This window comes from Passer montanus, unplaced genomic scaffold (assembly GCF_014805655.1).
Source record: "Passer montanus isolate IOZ18808 unplaced genomic scaffold, ASM1480565v1 scaffold53, whole genome shotgun sequence".
Classification (NCBI taxonomy): Eukaryota; Metazoa; Chordata; class Aves; order Passeriformes; family Passeridae; genus Passer; species Passer montanus.
In genome coordinates, this window is record NW_024370263.1 from 1,581,497 (window position 1) to 1,600,593 (window position 19,097).

The 19,097-nt window shown below is 39.5% G+C and overlaps 1 protein-coding gene across 6 annotated transcripts in view; it reads right to left on the reverse strand.

Annotated features, from left to right (window-relative positions):
* Positions 1-19,097, reverse strand: part of ARVCF (ARVCF delta catenin family member) — a 250,175-nt gene that overhangs the window by 165,568 nt on the left and 65,510 nt on the right. The window lies entirely within an intron of this gene.

Below are 19,097 nucleotides of genomic sequence, written 5' to 3' on the forward strand. Positions count from 1 at the left end.
GGCTTTCCACTCTCCTACTCTCTTTCTGGGAGCAAGAACATTTCAAGCAGTTGATTCCTGCAGATCAGCCTTGCTGGGTCTCACTCAGGTGAAGTTTACCCAAAAACCAGACATGCCACTGCCCTTCCACCAACACACAGCTCCATCACAAGACCCTTCCTCACTGCTCCTCCTTTGCTTGGATGGCACAAGGTGGCCAAATAAACACCTGAATGGTAAATAAGGAAAAGCACTTCAATCCCACAGACTCACTGTAACCACAGAGGTGCTAAAAGAAAATTCTAAATCTCTGATGTAAGAAGAGAACTTATTTGAAGCCTAATTTCTTTTAGCTTTTGTCTCATAAGAATATGACTTATCTCCTCTAAGTAAGCTAATTTTATTTATTTTATTAAGCCAGAAAGAAATAATGCTTTTCATTTAGTGTCACCTGGAACAGACAAAAACTACAGGAAAAAATACTTCCCTTGATTTGTTTTTCCTCCTTTTTCACCTGTATTTTTGGTGTTGATTCAGAGTCAAGAAGACAAGCTGCCTAAGGCTTGGGGTGTCCCAGGTAAGACCCAGTCCCACTATAACATTCAGGTACAACTGTGGGATTGTTGAATCTTTTTTATCATATAACCTGGGAATAAAGGGCATTTGCCTACTTGCCAAGATCCCAAAATATGTATATAAAATATCAGCACTCTTATATACACCCACAGTATTACTGGTGGTCTTCTAGCGATTATCACACCTGTTCAGCCTGAAATTTTGTGTTGAACAAAAAAAAAAAAATCCTTGTCTTTTTAAGACAAATCTAGGTGTTTCATTGTACTCTTTGAGCAGGGTGTTTGTCGGACAGTGCCAGTCCCTGATGTGCTGTGTGGGTTATGGCAAACCCCAGGAGCAAACAATGCTGTGCTCCCAGGGGCGCTGGCAGGAAGCCCAGTGCTGGTTGCTACTGGCAGATGCCAGCTCAGAGTTCAGCCCAAATCCTGGGAAGCCTGCAGCTTGCTGAGGCTCACGGCCATCCTGCAAAGCCCCTTTTCAGCCCTTGGGTGCTGCCCATTTGATAATGTGACCTGTGGTGCAGGGGGGAATACCCACCAGCTTGGATGGCATTACATTTAATAAAACACCCGTGTTTCATCACAAAAATACTGCTTCACTCCAGTGATATACTTTTATTGCTGATTTTAATCAAGTATCTTACAGCTCTCAAATGGGCAAGGTGGAGAAAAACCTGTAATGCCTTTTCAGATTGCTTGTTATCTCTCACTTGTAACTAATTACAACAGTTGCACTGTTAAAGACTGAGTGGTTTTATGTTTACTCGCCAACAAATGACTAAAAAAAAAAGAAATCAGACAATTAGTCTCTAGCTATATAACTAATTAAGATAAATATTTTCAGAAGAAAGAACTTAACAGAATATCAAGGCACTGACACTGCAAAAATGTCTGGGAAAGTAAAGCATCTATCAGCAAGCATTTCTTGCCTGTCAGCAAGTTCCACAATTGCATCCCCACCATACTTCACTCTTGTCCTACTCCAGTGAACATAATTAGTTATTAAAGCTTTTCTAACATGGTGACAATGTCAGCAGCTTATTGGACTACAGGAAGACTTAGGGACAAACTTTGATTCTGCACCATGGCAAATGTGTGCACTGCCAACAGATGAGCACTTTTACACAAACAGCATGATGGGAAGTACAGTAGCAACGTGTTCTTCCATTCCTTTTTCTTAATGTCTTATTTTTTATCATCAGCTATGCCTGGTCTGTGTGATAGTCTTCTCCTCGGCTGGAACATGTTCTGGGGTACAGAGCAGATCCCTCACCTCTGCACAGGAACTGGTGATATGAACACTGCCTAGTGTGAGGCAAGCAAGCAGTGTAGTCCAAAATAACTGAGGGACAAGCAGACTGCTTTTCAATTCAGCTGCAATACTACTATAAGCACACTCTGCAAAATCTTGCCCAGGGTATGAATGAAAAGTCTTTATCTTTGGCTCTCTCTGTCACTCAAACGATCTCTCTGGCACTTCTGGCATTAAAATAAGTAATAAGAAATTTGGATGATGTAATTTATTTGGCAGCGGAAAAATTACCTGCAGACTCATGGCTCCAGTCCTCACTGCACACTTACAACCTCAAAGCAGCCTCAAGGAACAAATGTTTCTGTCACTTAGAGCAGCAGACTGCAGTCAGCACAACTTCATTTGCCAACAGCATCCCCAATGGAAAAGAGACCAGTGGAAAAGAGCTCACTTACTCCCAGATTAATTTGTCTGTCCATGTTTTGTTTTATTGATTGCAAGAAGCTGATACCCTCCAATTGTATGTTTTCCTTGGCAAGCTCTTGTGTCAGATAAATCACCAGAAGTTTGGGCAGAGCTGAATAGAGCTCTACAAAGTGTATTTTGTATCTGCTGTGATTTACTTAACTAAGAGACAAGGAGGTGAAAAGAAAGAATTTTCTTCCTTCACCTCACATCTTCATTTGCTAAACTGCTATTTTATTTCACAAAGACATGTAGGGTATTCTGACTGACAGCACAGTTTTGCTTTTATGTAAGGTATCAGATGGCAAACATGAGATAGCTACATTACACAACTCAGTGTGTGGGTATATGCTTTGTCACAACTTGCATCAAAACATATGAAAGAGTCATAGGAAGTGAGGGTTCTCCTCTTAAAGATGTGATATAAACACAATGAACAGCAGCCACCGTGCACACTCATTACAAAGTTTTCCATCAAAAGAGGTGGACTTCAAGCTGTTTGATATTTTAATACTGACACTCAATTATCTCTAGAAATTTATTTAAAACAGCATTATTTTTGTGTTACTTAGGAGCTCTGAGTTCCCTTAGAAACTCCTACTCATTCTTAATTATAGTGTAAATCAGCATGTTAACATCAAGCGAGCAACCACTAACTAAAGCAGCTGATACAAATGCAGACAAAGTTCAGACAGAAGTAGTGGCAAAATGCCCAGAAAGTTCCAAACCCCCTCTGAACAGCTCAGTCAACGTGGAGAGATACACAGACCTTTCAAAAGAGATGCACTGGGTAATAGCAGTTACTGCCAATAAATTTTATATAAATATTACAGAAGTAGTAAAGAGCCCATGCATCAGTACACAGACATGTCACAGATAAGAACTGTGGCTTTTTAAAATGTCAGGGCTGAAAATGTACAACAGCCTATAAAATGCCACTCAAGTCATTACATGCTACCAGTGAAGTAAATAATTTATTACAGAAACAATGGCTGAACTAACTCTGCCAAACCAGGTGCACCTATTTCCTCTACTGTGTTGCTGTGTTGATAAAAACATGAAATATTAAAAGAAAATGTATGAAATACAGAACTACAAAAGCCAATGTACAGTGATTCACTTTGCTGTGCTATGATAGAAGCAAAATTAAAACTAATCCTTTCTTCTGAAGGAAATGTCACAGACTTCTGTGCATTTGGTAAATTAATATTTATAAGAAGCCCAGACAGTTTAGTGTTTTTTAATACAGGACTAAGATTTCCTTCTGAACATCAAAAAGAGAAGTTGCACTCAAACAGCAGTTTCTTGATTGCAACAAACCTAAATGACAGTATTCCCAAGATTTGTTTTCCATCTTGTCATTCCGATTAGCAACTCTGTACAACTGGGACATCTGCAAAATCCACCAAGTAGCCATAAATTATACATTCCTAACTCTTTAAAGTTAACACATAATAATCTTCTTATCAAGAGCCTGCTGACAGCTGCTAGTACTATGTTCCTAATAATTCTCATTACAAACAGACATTTAGGAATGGAAAAACAAAGTATACACAGTCTAGTACCACACTGGTGCAGATACATATATACTAAGTGAGACTTTATCAACAGCATTGTTTCAAGAACTTACATAGCAATAAAACCATAACTGGACACCTTTTACTTAAAATTTTACAGCCTAATATGCATAAGAATTCATCACACCCAATTAAATTAAAATGCAGTAGTTTATCACTATTTATGAAATTTTTGAAAGGAATTTTGTAATATTACATGCTAATATGGAGTTTCATTTAATTTAGATGATGAATTCTAATTTTGTTTTCTACTATACTAAGGGTATCTAAATTGAACTTGATAGCATTCATGGGGTAACCAAAGTCACCTTTTATGTATTACAGAAAGAGGATAAATTTATTCATTTAAATGGAAGGCAAAGGTGATCTTCCAAAATTCTATAATGAAATTTATTCTTGAAAAAAGAAGGATAAAAAAAAAATCAATCCTGGTTGTAGTAATAATATATTAGTGCCAACAAAGTTCATAACAACTGTGGGAAACTGGTTGCAGATGTTTGTATTCTCCAGGGTAGAAATTCCTCTCTCAAGCACGCCAGACCCAGTCCCGTAACCACATAAGGTTAAGACAGCAGATTTTCCAAAGCAAGCTGGAATTTTCAGAAGAATCTCTGTTCACAGTTTTAATTCAAAAAGGAAAGCTGCAATTTGCAATCAATATCCTACTGCAGGCACAGAGCACAGATGAGGGGGTGACAGTGACCAGCAGCCTGTGCAGGCAGCACCTCAGGTGCTCTGTGCTGCTCTGACAGTCCTGTTCACGATGCTGCACTCACTGCCCCTGGCCAACAGCTTCTGCCACAGCAATTACACTGGCAGGGGCTCAACTCGGAACAACAGCAGCTACCAGACAGTTTGTCAAGCTAGGAAATTTCTTACCAAAAATATGTACTTGAAAAATGTCCAGCTCCTTCTGTGCCCAAACGGAAGAAGAAAATCAGCCTGAGTGAAAGCTTAACTAACAATATTTTGTGAATAAAATTATAGGGTAGCCTAACTTAAAAACTGTTTTCCTGATAATTTGCATTGCTGCGGATAAATCTGAATACTCTTAATAGTCTAAGCTGACCACCAGAACGACCACATGCAGTCACTGCTAGACCAGCATCTAATCCTCGCATAAGGCCTCCTGCCACAGACAGATTACTATCACATGCTAATAAAAATAGATAAAAGAAAGGAACAAAAAACAGGTAAGATTGGAGAAATGACAATTGACAGGGAGAACAATTTCCTGGACGTCAAGAGCTGTGAGTGACAAATCTCCAGAATCTCAGAAGTAATCCTTAACACCTAAGTGATGCCTTCCTCTTGTCTTAGAAAAGACACAATTGAATGAGGCCTCAGTCACATCTCTTACAGTTCTTCACATGAAGCAGGATTTTAATTTTTTTTTTAAAAAAGACAAATTTAAAGGAGGCCTCAGTCACATCTCTTACAGTTCTTCACATGAAGCAGGATTTTAATTTTTTTTTTAAACAAGAACTTAGAAAAGTAGCTTGAAAAAGGGGGAGTCCTGTAGTAAACCTGCAGAATCTGTAGCACTCTCTTGGGTAGTAGGAGCTGCACACATCTTCCAGAACACTGGCAAGGTAGATGTGTGTGTATGCAGGTAAACTTAATGAATGTTCCCAAAGTAACAAAATACATATAAACAGTTAGGAAACCAAATGGTAAGTAGTCAGATCATTTCAGATGGGCTGGCATTCTTTAAACTTTATGTTCCACAGAAGCACTGATTTGACTAATGAAGTTTTCGCAGTAGAAATTGCAAGAATGCAAAATCTGTATCTGCATGAGAGAAGAAGAGCACAGCATGTCTATCTGACTTACACAACAATTATGTATATTCTATTTAATTGCATAACAACGTTTCCATTTGTCTTTGCTTAAAAATAATTTAATAAGTTCTGTTTATTAATGATGAACTTAAGGCAGAAGTTCATGTAAGAGAAAAAGCAAGGCCTCTACTCAGTCATGCCCATGGAACAGTGTGACATTAGCACAGATTAGGATCACTAATACAAATTGCTTCAATAAAGCAAAGGCAAAATTAAAGGTGAATTACTGTAGTAATCTAAACAGAAAAACAATTGCCAAGGAAAGATATAAATAGCATCCAAAATTGCTGCTCTAAGAATGTAAAACAGATGGGTAGGGAGAATATCTAGGGAAGAATATCTAGAAGAAATCAATCATTTGCAGTTGATATAGATGAGAGCTTAGTAACCTTTCCTGGCCACCTGGGAATTCATACAAAAAAGCAGGGATAGCTTAATGAAGGAAGAAGGAAATACAAAGAATATTTCTATTCCAAGTCCCAGAACTCTTACGAGCCTCTTGCTTCCTTCTAATGCATTCAGGCTCCTGGGCAGTCATTGCACGCAGGCTATTTAAAGATACACCAACATATTCAAGCACTAAGCTACAGATCTCTCAATTCCCAGGACAAACAAGAGCAGCTAAAACATGCACTGCCAAGTTTCCAGAAGTATGTGTTCCCACACTTGCATGCAAGTTCTGGAAGTATCTATAATCTTACATTAATTGAAGCATGGTAATTATATACATTTATTAACAGTTTGTTTCTTGATGTTTTCAGTGCATATGTTTAACAATCGTAGAATTGTAACAGTTTGTTAGGTTTAATCTGGTCTTTAAACACTGAAAGAGTTCAGCCTCTTCTTTTAAGAGGATTAAAACATGAAAGCAGCAGGAATTTGGTTATCCAGGCACTTCTGAAGCAAAATTATTTGCTTTGCCACACTGCTTCCTTTTTTATGGTGACTGCTCTCATCTTTTTCATGTATTACTGTAGCTCTTCTGATATAGAAAATTTATTACAAATCTACTGTAAAGAAGTGGAATCAATTATTTAGACCCACATTAAAAAAATAAACTACTTGTTTTGTATTTATCTTTAAGGCAAATTAAGGGGGAGTAAACTCCAATCACTAGAAATTTGGTAATTACAATAAATTGCCTAATCTATTTCAGTGACAGCGTGACCTCAGAGTCCCAATTTCTGCATTCTTCTCCCAGCGGAGACACAAACAAAGAGCAAAGGTTTTTGAAAGGCCAAATGAAGCAGTATAGTACTGAGGAGAAGAGCACATGCTAGAAAGCCTGGCAGCAAAACACACTGACACCAAATACATTTGTGGGCAGGAAGAACACAGAAATTCTGGCAAGGAAAGGCACTCAGGAGAGCCACATTTACTGTGTGAACAGAACAGCAGTGCCACATGTGAACTGGCCTGGCAGCGTGTGCCAAGGTGTGACCCTGGAGCACGGTCCCGGCTCCTGTCCAGAGAGCCTCAATCGCTGTATTTATCCCTCTCGCTGGATGGGCTTCATGTGGCTGCTGTGGTACTGGACACAAATCTGAAGTAGCAAAGGACTAATTCATATTAAATGTTAATTTTTATATGTGATTTAGTGACTGCAGAGAACTGTCTCTGTGGCTAGACAGAGGAAAACAAGAAAGAAAAAAACACATGCCAGTAAACAAACAAGGAAAATAAGGTGAACAGTGAAGAAAGCACACACTGAGTCTGTCCTATGGAGACACTGCTGGTCAGGAAAGGGAACAGGTAATTACTAGAAGAGAAATAAACAGCAAAACAATTCATATACATTTGCTCCATGCTACAGTTCCTGCTCTCCATGTTGATAGAAGGATTAATACCCATTCCTGGTAAGAACAGTAAGCGTGGAACTGCATTGCTTTAAAAATTTATTTATTTGTCAGTATAGATTTGATACACCTGTTGAATCTGTTTTTCAGTACCACATAACCTTTCCCCCTTTTGCTCATAAAAACCACATAAATGAGGACAATTGAGGTCCCAGAAGCAGCAGGGGCACAGCATTTGGAGGTGTGGATGCACAGTGCCACACTGGGATCTCTGGGCTCAGATGTCGTTGACATCTCACACCTCACAGAACCTTTCAGCTGAGCACTCTGCTCACTGCAGCTCAGGCTCAGGGAGTGGAGCAGCAGAACAGGGACTAACACAACGTGAGAAACCACACAGCAGTAAAAATCTGACAGATCTAATTTTAGTTTTGCCAGCCTGGACAGTGTCCTCGCAAGTGCGATAAAACTGATGAACAGGACCGACCGCCAGCAACACAGAAGCAGCAGCTCCATCACACAAGTCTTATTTGCATCTTAAATATTTATAATGTGTAGATTTAAGAGACAGAATCTGGCTGCACATCTGTTCTTTCAATCTGAAGGGCTGCCACTGGATGGGAGCAACTAAGCAACGGCGAATCCTGCAGTCCCGACACTCACGTGGGGCTGTGCCGCAGGTAATTACTAGAAGAGAAATAAACAGCAAAACAATTCATATACATTTGCTCCATGCTACAGTTCCTGCTCTCCATGTTGATAGAAGGATTAATACCCATTCCTGGTAAGAACAGTAAGCGTGGAACTGCATTGCTTTAAAAATTTATTTGTCAGTATAGATTTGATACACCTGTTGAATTTGTTTTTCAGTACCATATAACCTTTCCCCTTTTGGTCATAAAAACCACATAAATGAGAACAATTGAGGTCCCAGAAGCAGCAGGGGCACAGCATTTGGAGGTGTGGATGCACAGTGCCACACTGGGATCTCTGGGCTCAGATGTCGTTGACATCTCACACCTCACAGAACCTTTCAGCTGAGCACTCTGCTCACTGCAGCTCAGGCTCAGGGAGTGGAGCAGCAGAACAGGGACTAACACAACGTGAGAAACCACACAGCAGTAAAAATCTGACAGATCTAATTTTAGTTTTGCCAGCCTGGACAGTGTCCTCGCAAGTGCGATAAAACTGATGAACAGGACCGACCGCCAGCAACACAGAAGCAGCAGCTCCATCACACAAGCCTTATTTGCATCTTAAATATTTATAATGTGTAGATTTAAGAGACAGAATCTGGCTGCACATCTGTTCTTTCAATCTGAAGGGCTGCCACTGGATGGGAGCAACCAAGCAACTGCGGATCCTGCAGTCCCGACACTCACGTGGGGCTGTGCCGGCTCCAGCACCTCAGGGCTGGGGCACACCACGCAGGTTCAGCTGCCAGATTTCTCCCCTCTCATTTTATTATTCCTCTTGAATGATTCAGCGATGTCTCTCGTTTCTGTGGCATCAAAAATGCAGCTAAGGATTGATGATGCCAAAAACACCAGCCTCAAAAAACCCTCAGCTTGACTAGTTAATAGAGAAGGGAAATATATTTCATACAACTACCTTGGAAACAAGCAAGATATTTTGATTTTAAATCACAACAGTGTCACAGGCATTAGGCGCTTCTCAGATCTCAAAACATAAAGAAATGAAACAGATCCTATGAATACAGTATCAAATATAATGACACCATATCAGACTTGCAAAACTGCACAAAAAAGATACTTGTCTGAGACTTGCTAGAAAAATTGCAATGAACTAACAAGTAATGATATACTTTATATTAAAAAATGTAATCAACCTGAATAGTCTGAAGAAAAAAAGCTTCTATATATTCAGCTGCTCATATAATGCTAATAAATCTCCATGATAATATAAAATAAGCTGCTATTCCCTCTAGGCCTCATCTGATTCCTACTGTTCTTCTCCCTTAAAAAGGGAGATGGACTTTTCCATGTGTCCAGAGGCCAGGCACTAAAAGAGAGCATGAAGCAAATATACCTTCCACTGAAACCCTGTTATTAACCTACTTTGATTAACAATACGAGAGTTTTAATAACATAAAGTGAATTTTATGGTTTTAAATAAGATTTTTTTCATCCACCGAAGTGCCCATAAATTTTTGTAAATTTTGGTAAAGCCATTAGCATGTATTTTCCAAGAGTTGGTACATGCATAACCTTATTATTAAAAACTCTAGCAGGCTCTCTCACTGTTAACCACACTCAGTCTACATGTAGGCAACAGGAAATTAGATTGTGGAAGAACTACGTAATTTCACTCTAGATGTTAATTAAAAGAAATCACTAAAGCCAGAGAAGTTTAAATCAATAAGGGAACAGAAGTCCACATTTAGGTGAGATCTAAATCCAAGGCTAAGGCCACGATAAATCTTAACATTACTCGGCCGTGTTCACTGATGCTGAGACCTACAAATTGCAGCCTCTTTGCTGCTGAAAGTCACAATCCACCATTCTTTTAATGAAAACTTGTTTAGGAATACAACTGAGCTTTCATTAGGTCTCTGAGATGTACAGTTTTGAAGGGCATATTTTAATTGTATGTGTGTCAATCAAACCCACCCAATCGTCATGGAAACACACAACCATGAGGAGTCAAATTATTAATTTGGCAGCTGAAACAAAAGTTTTATTGCTGCAATTGACTGAAACTCTCTGGTTTGCATATATTAAGCTGAATAGAATTACAGTAATGGCCATGCTACTGGACACAGTGCTCTGTCAAGATGTTAAACAGATTTAGTACTTAAATTCTTTGTAGAAAACATGCATTATTCTGATTGTATTTAAGCTAGAGCTATCAGGAGAACGCTTGGTCCTTAATATCTGTAATGACATAATCATGCAAAAGGAAATTATTTAGACTGACTGAGAGTTCAGTTTCAGAAGCTGGCTGTTGAAACGAGTAGATATAATTAATTACACTAATTTACATGCATATGTAACCTGGATACAATAGAGACACCACAGAGAACTCCAGCATTTCTTTTTACATCTTCATTTCGCAGCTGCACCCAACTCCACACTTGTGAAACACTAAGAAGAGGAATTTGAAGAATGTGCAGTAACATTTAGACACGTCTAAAGGGTGGCATTTGCCCCTCTCCCAAGTGTCAAGGAAAGGAGAAAGAAAACTGTATAATAGAGAAACTTTGGCAGGGCCAAGCAGCATCTCCAGATCCCAGCTCTATCAGACTGAAAGCAGGAGTTCTATCAGCAGCTTTTAATCCCCCTCTGAAATCAGTCAGTCACACCAGAAGCAGAACCAAGTGATCAGACATCTCACAACATTCCAAACTGACAGTTCAGAAAATTAACTCACTGAATTATTTGTCTCAGTCCTCTGCATAACCTGCACAGGCTACTGGCAGCAAAGTCAACTCTGAAGTTTCAGATCGCTAAGAAAACTGAAAATAGTGTCTGATGTCCAAAAAAATATAAAAATATGCTGGAAATGCAGAAAGTAGAATAAACTTTATAATTCCATTCATCAGTAACAACTTAATGAAACACCACTGTTAACATCATAAGGCAAATATTTTACATTTACAGAGAATATTTTACATTTATAGAGATTTTCAACTTGAAACATCAATGTATTTTCCAAGGGAAGTAACGTTAGCACCAGTAATTGCTACTGGAGACACACCATGATGTATCCAAGGAAAATGTACAGCAAAAGCTGGAATTAAAAGGATTTTTTTCCTTTCATAACCCGATTCCAATTCTTTGATCACTATGCTGACTCTTAAGAATGGGGAAGCTCCAAAGGAACCAAAAAAATTCCATTAATCCAAACCTGTAGATAACAGCACATATTTCCACATGCAGTTATGATTTCCTGCACATATGAACTGCTGTGTTCAAACATCTTTTGAAGTAATTTTCAGAGTATCTGTGAAAATATATTAACTTTAGTGCTCATTAGCTGTAGTCTGGGTGTATGTGAGTGCCCAGAGCCTGCAGTGGTGCCTGAGCAGCCAAACTGCAGCTGGAGGCTTTAACTTCAATATTTTCAGCATATCTATGGCAGATCAAGACACATTAATAGGTACACTCCAAATTACAAGGGTGCTGCTGAAGTCTTATGTCATTTTATGAGAGGAACAGATTGTTTTCATGTAGTTTCTACGTAACTTTAAACTCGGCTGTTTCACTTCACTGTATGTAATATTCTTTTTAATTTATGAAACTTCTATGATTTTTTCTTATTACAGAAATTAAAAAGATCATGTCAGAGCATTTGCTATAAAACTGGACACCTTTAATTAGCTATAGAAGACTTAGACTGCAGAAAGTCCTCAGGCTTAATCTGGGAAACCGGGAATAAAAGAAAAGGGTGAAGAATTTATTTATTGGGAAAAATCTAACTCAGCCACATGTAACCAGATTAAATACTTTATCCAGGACAGAAACAGGAATGGATAGGGCTGTGGGTATTGGTTTGGGATGGGGGGGTCGTGTTCCTTCAGCTTTTCTTGGTTTGAGGTTTGGCTGTTTTTTTTTTAAACAGTGTCAGAGCAGTTTCCTCCCTATTGCAGAAACACAGTGAGGCAATAACAGAGCGAATGGGTGAACAAGAGTCTGGTGTGCCGCTCCCTGCAATCAAGGCAGGCACAGTATTTCCCATCTGTGATGGGCCACCAGTCCTTCACACCATTTACAGTAAGTCTCAAGAAAAATGACCCCTTCTCTGTGTGCGTGTGCCCACTGTGCCCACAAAGGTTTGATGGGAACAGCAGCAGGGATGGACAGCTACTCACATCCATCAACAACACAGTTACTGAGGCAACAGCAGATACAGCCCAATCTGGGAGAACACTGGAGTAAAATAAAAGCAACCAAGACTGTCAAGCTGTATCTGAAACTGTGGGACTCTTGAAAACCACAGCTGAACAGAAAAAACATTAAACCAATTTCAGGGGTACAGAAATACTTTTTCAGGTTTTAGAGACAAACATCCCTAAGTGAATATTTGTTCATGCCCTATTCCCATTTCATAAAAGACTTCGGAATTACATCAAATTAGGTAATCTGGGTGCAGTGTTCATTTTGAGTAGTATCTAAGTACCTAGTTACCTAGTCATAGCCCAGAAATTTTATTCCCTTCCCTCAAAGTTCTTATGTTTATTGTAAAATTGCATAATCTTCACATTATTCCTTCTCAGTGTTGAACTGCTCTTCTGATTCCAACCTGGAAAAAAATCAGACCACTAAAAAATCCTCTTTATTCAGAAACACACGAACAAAGCTAAAAATGTCACTCTACATGCTGTGCTTTCAATTCAGACTATTAGATCAATTTAGTCAGAATCACTCACCATCAGCTGCTCTTGGACTTAAACTTCTCCACCCCTTTCTAACACACAAACTGCCCAAGACATGAGGTACTACTGAAGATTCTTGTTACACAGAGAACTCTTCCCCATGATACATCAAATTCATAAATAAATGCATAGGTTGTGTCAGAATTTCCTTTGAAGAACAAAGCTATGACAGCTAACATGTTCTATTAAATAATGAGAAAGGAATGGATGCAGCACTGCACCCTCTACTCATGCCATTAGCCCCTCCTGGAGCTGGGAAAACCGGCCATGAGTGCTACTGCCCTGAAGCCACGGTTTTGGGGTATGAAATTTCATGCCACAATATCTAAAAATATGTAGAAGCTGGAACAAGTTCAACATCAGCACAAGTCTACTGAAGTATAAGACTGGCCTTAAATATTTCAGCTATTCCAGCACTTCAGACTCAGACCCCTAACAGTGCCAAGGAAAAGCACAGAGATGAACTTACAGAAGGGCTTTGCAGGATAGAGTTACACCCAGAAGGAATGGGGGCTGCCATCCTGGGTAGGAATCCAGATGCTCCACTGCAGCAGGAGCAGCGACAGCACAGCCTGAGCAGCACAGGAAGAGCTCTCTGAACTCCTTGCAACAATGCAGGGGTTTGCTCTTAGATCTCTGAACCTGGAATCTTTCAGTCAAGAGAGCTCTTTCTCCTACATTTTACTATGATGTAATCTAAAATGACTTTTATTTTTGTTCGTTTTTTACAAGCTAAGACACACATATTTACAGTGTTTTGCACTTCTGCTGGGTCTCCTAAAGCTGTCTGCTTTGTCTGCAACCAACTTCTGATAATTTGATCTGGCTGGTCTTCAGGACATGAAGGAAATTGGTGCAATGCACCTGTTTTTTCAACACATGTAATGATTTATGTCCATCTTCAGTATTGCTCAGATACAGCAGTCCAAAAAGTAAAAACTATGTTTGAGAACTTCTGTTCCATTTCTGCTTGTCACTTAAAACTTTGCTTGCTATTTATTCTGACTCTTTAAAATTTCACTACTTGAGAAATTTCATGCAACAGTCCTTGCAAAATCTGGTTTGATAGACAGTACTTTGAAGATAAAACCCAGACAGATATTTTTTAACCACTAGAATTGTCTAGTAGTGAATTTCTGCTGCTACAGAAAGAAGCAGCAAATGCCTGAAGGAGAATTTCACTTGTTTGGATTGTTTACTAGAGAGATTTAATTGACACACCAGCAGGTTATTTTGCTGATCTCCCTGCCTGTACTCTGGTTCTGCTCAGAGATGAATCAATGATGTTGAAATCTTGTTACCTGCCTCTGTGGCTTCAAAACATCTGACTGTGCAAATTACTATTTTTATCCCTTTTAATCTGATAGGCTAGCTGTGTTATGCCCAAAAATGTCATAAGGAGATATTATCTCCTCTTTTAGCAATTCAGTACACCTTACAATTAAGAAATTTTTATTAATATTCCTGTACCTGTCAAGCCACACAACACAAATGAAATTACATCTCCCTGGAACCCTGCCAAGATAAAACAGAATGAAGATTAAAAACTCTTGCAGCTGATCTTAAGGCTTCTTTTTATGGTGGTCACTCTTCACTGTGAGGGCAAACTGCCATGAGGAATGTTACCTGTAAGAGCAAGTAACCTACCTGGATGACTGGGAAAATGAAAGGGTTTTTTGTTTGCCTTTTTTTTGGGAGGCTAGTGTCTGAATTTGCTCCAGCTCCAGTTACCCAGAGGGGTCTGGCAGCAGCAGGTCAGGGGTGCAGCCATCGCCTGCCCCAGCTAACACGTGCCCTCTCCTGGCAAATCCAAGCAACATTCTGTCTCCTTCTGAACCTCCTGTGGGATAAAATACTTTTCAGTGCTCAAAATGGTGAATTCTGATAAATACACACAACCAGTACCTTTGGCTTGAGTCAGGATGTAATGCATTGGCAGAACAACCTGTGTTGGGACTAACCAGGAAGGAGTGTCTTTGAGGTTTCTAAGATTTCTTTGAAGATTAAAGCAGAGACTTTAGCAGAGATACAAGCAAAGATTTCTAAAGAACTCTAAAACTGAAAGTGCAAAGGAAATGGTAAAATATGAAACACACCTTTCAAGTGTAGCAGGAAAAAAAATTATTTACTTCTCTACTGGTTTAACTGCTTTGCAATATTTTAAGACTCTACTTTCTTCCTTCAGGTGCAGGAACTCTAAAGACACAACTTGTACCTACCACAGCTCCTTAACACATCTTACACAACCTCCAGCATACTGTATTTCCTACTTCCCTTCTCCTGCACCCCTTCTGCACTGTCCCAAGGACACTGCCCATGTTTGCACATTTCCCCATATGGAATTACAGCAAGTAAACATAAATGGGAAATGCATCCCCTCCTGCAGAGGGACGTATTGCTCTGAGATGGGCAGGAAGAACTGGCTCCTGGCAGACACCGGACAGTGTTCACTCAGCTCACAGCGAGTGCCACTGGCAACAACAGGAATGCTTCACTAGGAGCATCTCAAGTGTTGCTGCTTTTTCCAACCAGCACAATTCTTGTTCTCTGTCTGGTCTTTCCTTCCCTTACTTTCCACAGAAAACCAGAACTAACTCAGTAATATTTCAGTTAAAGATTTCTTGCTCCAGACTGTTCTCTGGTTCTGTACCACCCATCCATTTACCCAAATCACTGGGGGGATTACAATCCTTTCCCCAGCTTATTTTCTCCAAAGAAAAATGAAAATGGCAGAATGTTTCTTGCCTTATCTGCTCCTTATTGATGCAGAGCTCTATGGCTAAAACGCTCATCAGTATCAAAAGCCTGGGCATGACTGAACTTTAAAAAAGCTAAACACCAACTGGTTTGATTTATAGACCCAGGAGACCAAGTCAATTACAAAAGATTAAAGTAAAATTAATTTTCCATTCAGAGCTGTCTTTAAAATGTGCCTTCTAGCCTGAAAAATATAAAAATTAGTATTAAGTAGATTGCATAACTGCTTCTGCTGGGCAAAATGGCTTCAAATTCTACCTTCATATTTGTCACATATCCAGAACATACCAGAAAATCCATCCTGGCAAGGCAAAATCTAAGAGTTTTTCCCCCCTATGCCACTCCACTGAGTTCTGTGGACTTGGACAAGCACTGAATATAGAACATCTCAAGCTGCACCATCCTGATGGTATCTCTGTAACTGGACTGAGTCTCTCTGGCATCTGTTTGGGAAGCACAGCATAAGGCAAGTTCATCAGTTCAAACCTCATAAAGAGATGGTGCAGATGCACTTCAGAGCAGATATTGCAGACTTTATTTTCCATTTGAGAACTTCGCATCTTTTAGGTAATGCACATACATAAATACAGAACATTAGCATAACAGCTTAAGAGATGCAATCTGGGATATTTTAAGCTTCATAAGAGTTTGCAGTTTTATGACAGCATTAAAATGCTCTTTGATTCAGCTGCAGGTTAACACACGGCGCCCCATTTTCATTTCTGTGATAGCTGGATGTTAAATTCATGTGGCACGTGGAGCAGAAGGGAAGCAGCCAAGGATGAGTAAGCCCTGGCAGGCAGCAGGCAGGGCTGCACGCCTGGCAAGGCTCCCAGCAGAGGAGCTGCTCGGGAAGGGGCGGCTGTCAGTCCTGCCACAGGTATCGGCCCTCAGCCACGCACACGAGGCCCCACATCACAAACAACAAGTTCACTCCAGAACTAAATTATCTCGTAAATTCTTGTCATTCAATATTGTAATTGTATTTCTGTGGCTTAGATTGTGGTAAGTGGGAATGAAGCAAGCAGGAAGTGAAGGCTAATTGTGAAAGGTTAAACTCCCTTTTATGCCGAAATAATTTTGTTATGAATAAGGGACCTAGAAAAGAAGGACAGCTATTGATGAGCCAGTGACAGAATAAAAACTTCATCAATTGCTGAGGTTATTTAGTGTGTCAGTACTGAAAGATTTGAAAACTTCTAATTTTGTTCTTCACAAAAGAAGCTCCCTGCTGTTAACAACTTCACAATGAATTTTCAGCATTCAACTTCAAATCAGAATCAGTAGTGGAGCTGAATACTTCCCTCTTATGTACTAAATCAAATATGAAGCTCAAATTCTGGGCAGAAAGCATTGCCAGCTATTTACAGTTTAGTCAATTCCTTTGTATAGATAATATATTAATCTACATATCTCAATCCAGCAACTGAAGTCTGATTACAGAAATATCTTAAACATTAGTTTACGTACTCAGTGGAGTTCTGCTCCAACAGCACCTACATCAATCTAAATAAAGTATCCAGTACATAGATACTATTTTAGGTGTCTTTTGCTTCTGTTTTAGTAGGTGTAATGAGAACAGTGGGCACAATGATATTTAAAAAGAAAGTACAGCTTGGTTTCTGCAGTGACACCGAATGCAATCAATCTGCTAACACCTGACACCCGGTAAGCTCACAGTATCCATAAAAAGTATTACTATGTGTATGTGTTAGAAACATCCATATTCTTGGCTCCTTTCTCTCCTGTAAAGCAGGAGAATGGAATTGCTCTCCTGAGACTCATAAACAGATTTTGATTTCATCCAGGAAAACTTTCATCTTTCTCTTAGTAACAAAAAAAGTTTTCCCACCTCAACTTCTTTGCAGCTTCAATAAACCTGTATGATCCATGGCTTTGTGGATAGAACAGCAAGTTCACATCACTAGATAAAAAATACCACAACCCCACAGCAAAAACGATTTTCTGAGAGCTGTTTACAGCTTGTAAGACAAAAGAAATTAAGATACATTTATATTAAACAAGTGTAGCCTTCCCTTCTCTCTTATGGGTTCTATAAAACTTACTTTATTTCCTTCCATATATCCTACCCTTATGTGTAATGGCAGTTTCATAAGCCCTGACTCAAAGAGAATAACTTCTGCTGGCCAAAGAAATCAGCCCTGCCTATGGTCTGGGAGATTTGCCAAGGAAAAACAAGCTCCATGGTAAAGGTCATTAGGAATGAGAGAGATTCTTTACGCTGTGCTGAGTACAGACACTAATCCCCTTCTTTTGGTAGGAAGTGTGCAGGTAGGGGATGAGCACACAGTAGCTCCAGACTCTTCCACTCCTGCTTTTCTAAGTATAATCAGGCAGCCATCCATTTTGACCTGCTTTCCTTTTGGCTTTGATGTCATGCACTACAAACCCTAGCATTATGCTTACTAGGACAAATCTATTGTCCTGTGCTAGAAATCCTCTCTAATAGTGTGGGGGATGCTGGCAGTAAGGGCAGTAAGTCAGTTGGCTGCTGTTATCATCAATCAAGCATGAAGGCTCTGCTATTCTGCAGCCCAAATTCTTTATCTAACTGATTAGTCATACAGGCCAACTGTATGACAGTATTGCTTCCCAACTCCCATCACAGAACTCTTCCATTTGGAGTATTAAAAACCCAGCTGATGAGGTCAGTGTTGCATGACACAGAGGAAAGGGAGGAAGCATGGCAGCAGAGGACAGAGGAAGAGATACAATCCCCTTATCCCTACAGATCTTCATGCCAAAAGGAAGTGAGTGAAAGCTTGAAAATCAATTCAAAAGTAAATAAAGCACAAGAGGCCAGCAAGGCAAGCACCAGAAAGCTATTTTTAAGAGTCAGAGTGAATTAAACATACAAAGAAATTAGGCATAGCAAGGAAACAATCATACTGCAGAATTAGCATTTATTCTCCTGTTTTTTTAAACAACTAAGAAAGGCATTTCAGAAGAAGAGTATCAGTAACATAATTAAGTTGTATTTGCTTTTTGCTGTGCTCAGGGAGGTTTTCTATTTCAATAGCCCACATAAGAAAAAGAAACGGACCCCTTAAATAACATTCCCTTGTTATTTTCTCTTTCACATTCTGTACTGCTCCCCATAGAGACCTTATGTCAAAGGTGGCCTCTTCTGACTTTGTAGGAAAGTAACTACTCAGCTATTTCTCCCATCCAAGAAAAAGAAAAACACCTTGCTCAAGAATCCCATTTCTGGATTGTAATGTATTTCACTTTTCTCAAACACCCCTACACATGCCCACATGCCTGCTTGCCAGGAAAGCATTAATTCCGGGATTTGACAAGGAGCTATCAATATTTTAGCCCCAAATCACTCTTCATTCTACTTCTTTGACCTACACAAATCTACTGTATATGCTCATGCAGTTTCTCTTGCATTTTTCTTTTTCTGCTGGAAGTCACACTTGGTTACAAAAACCTTTGC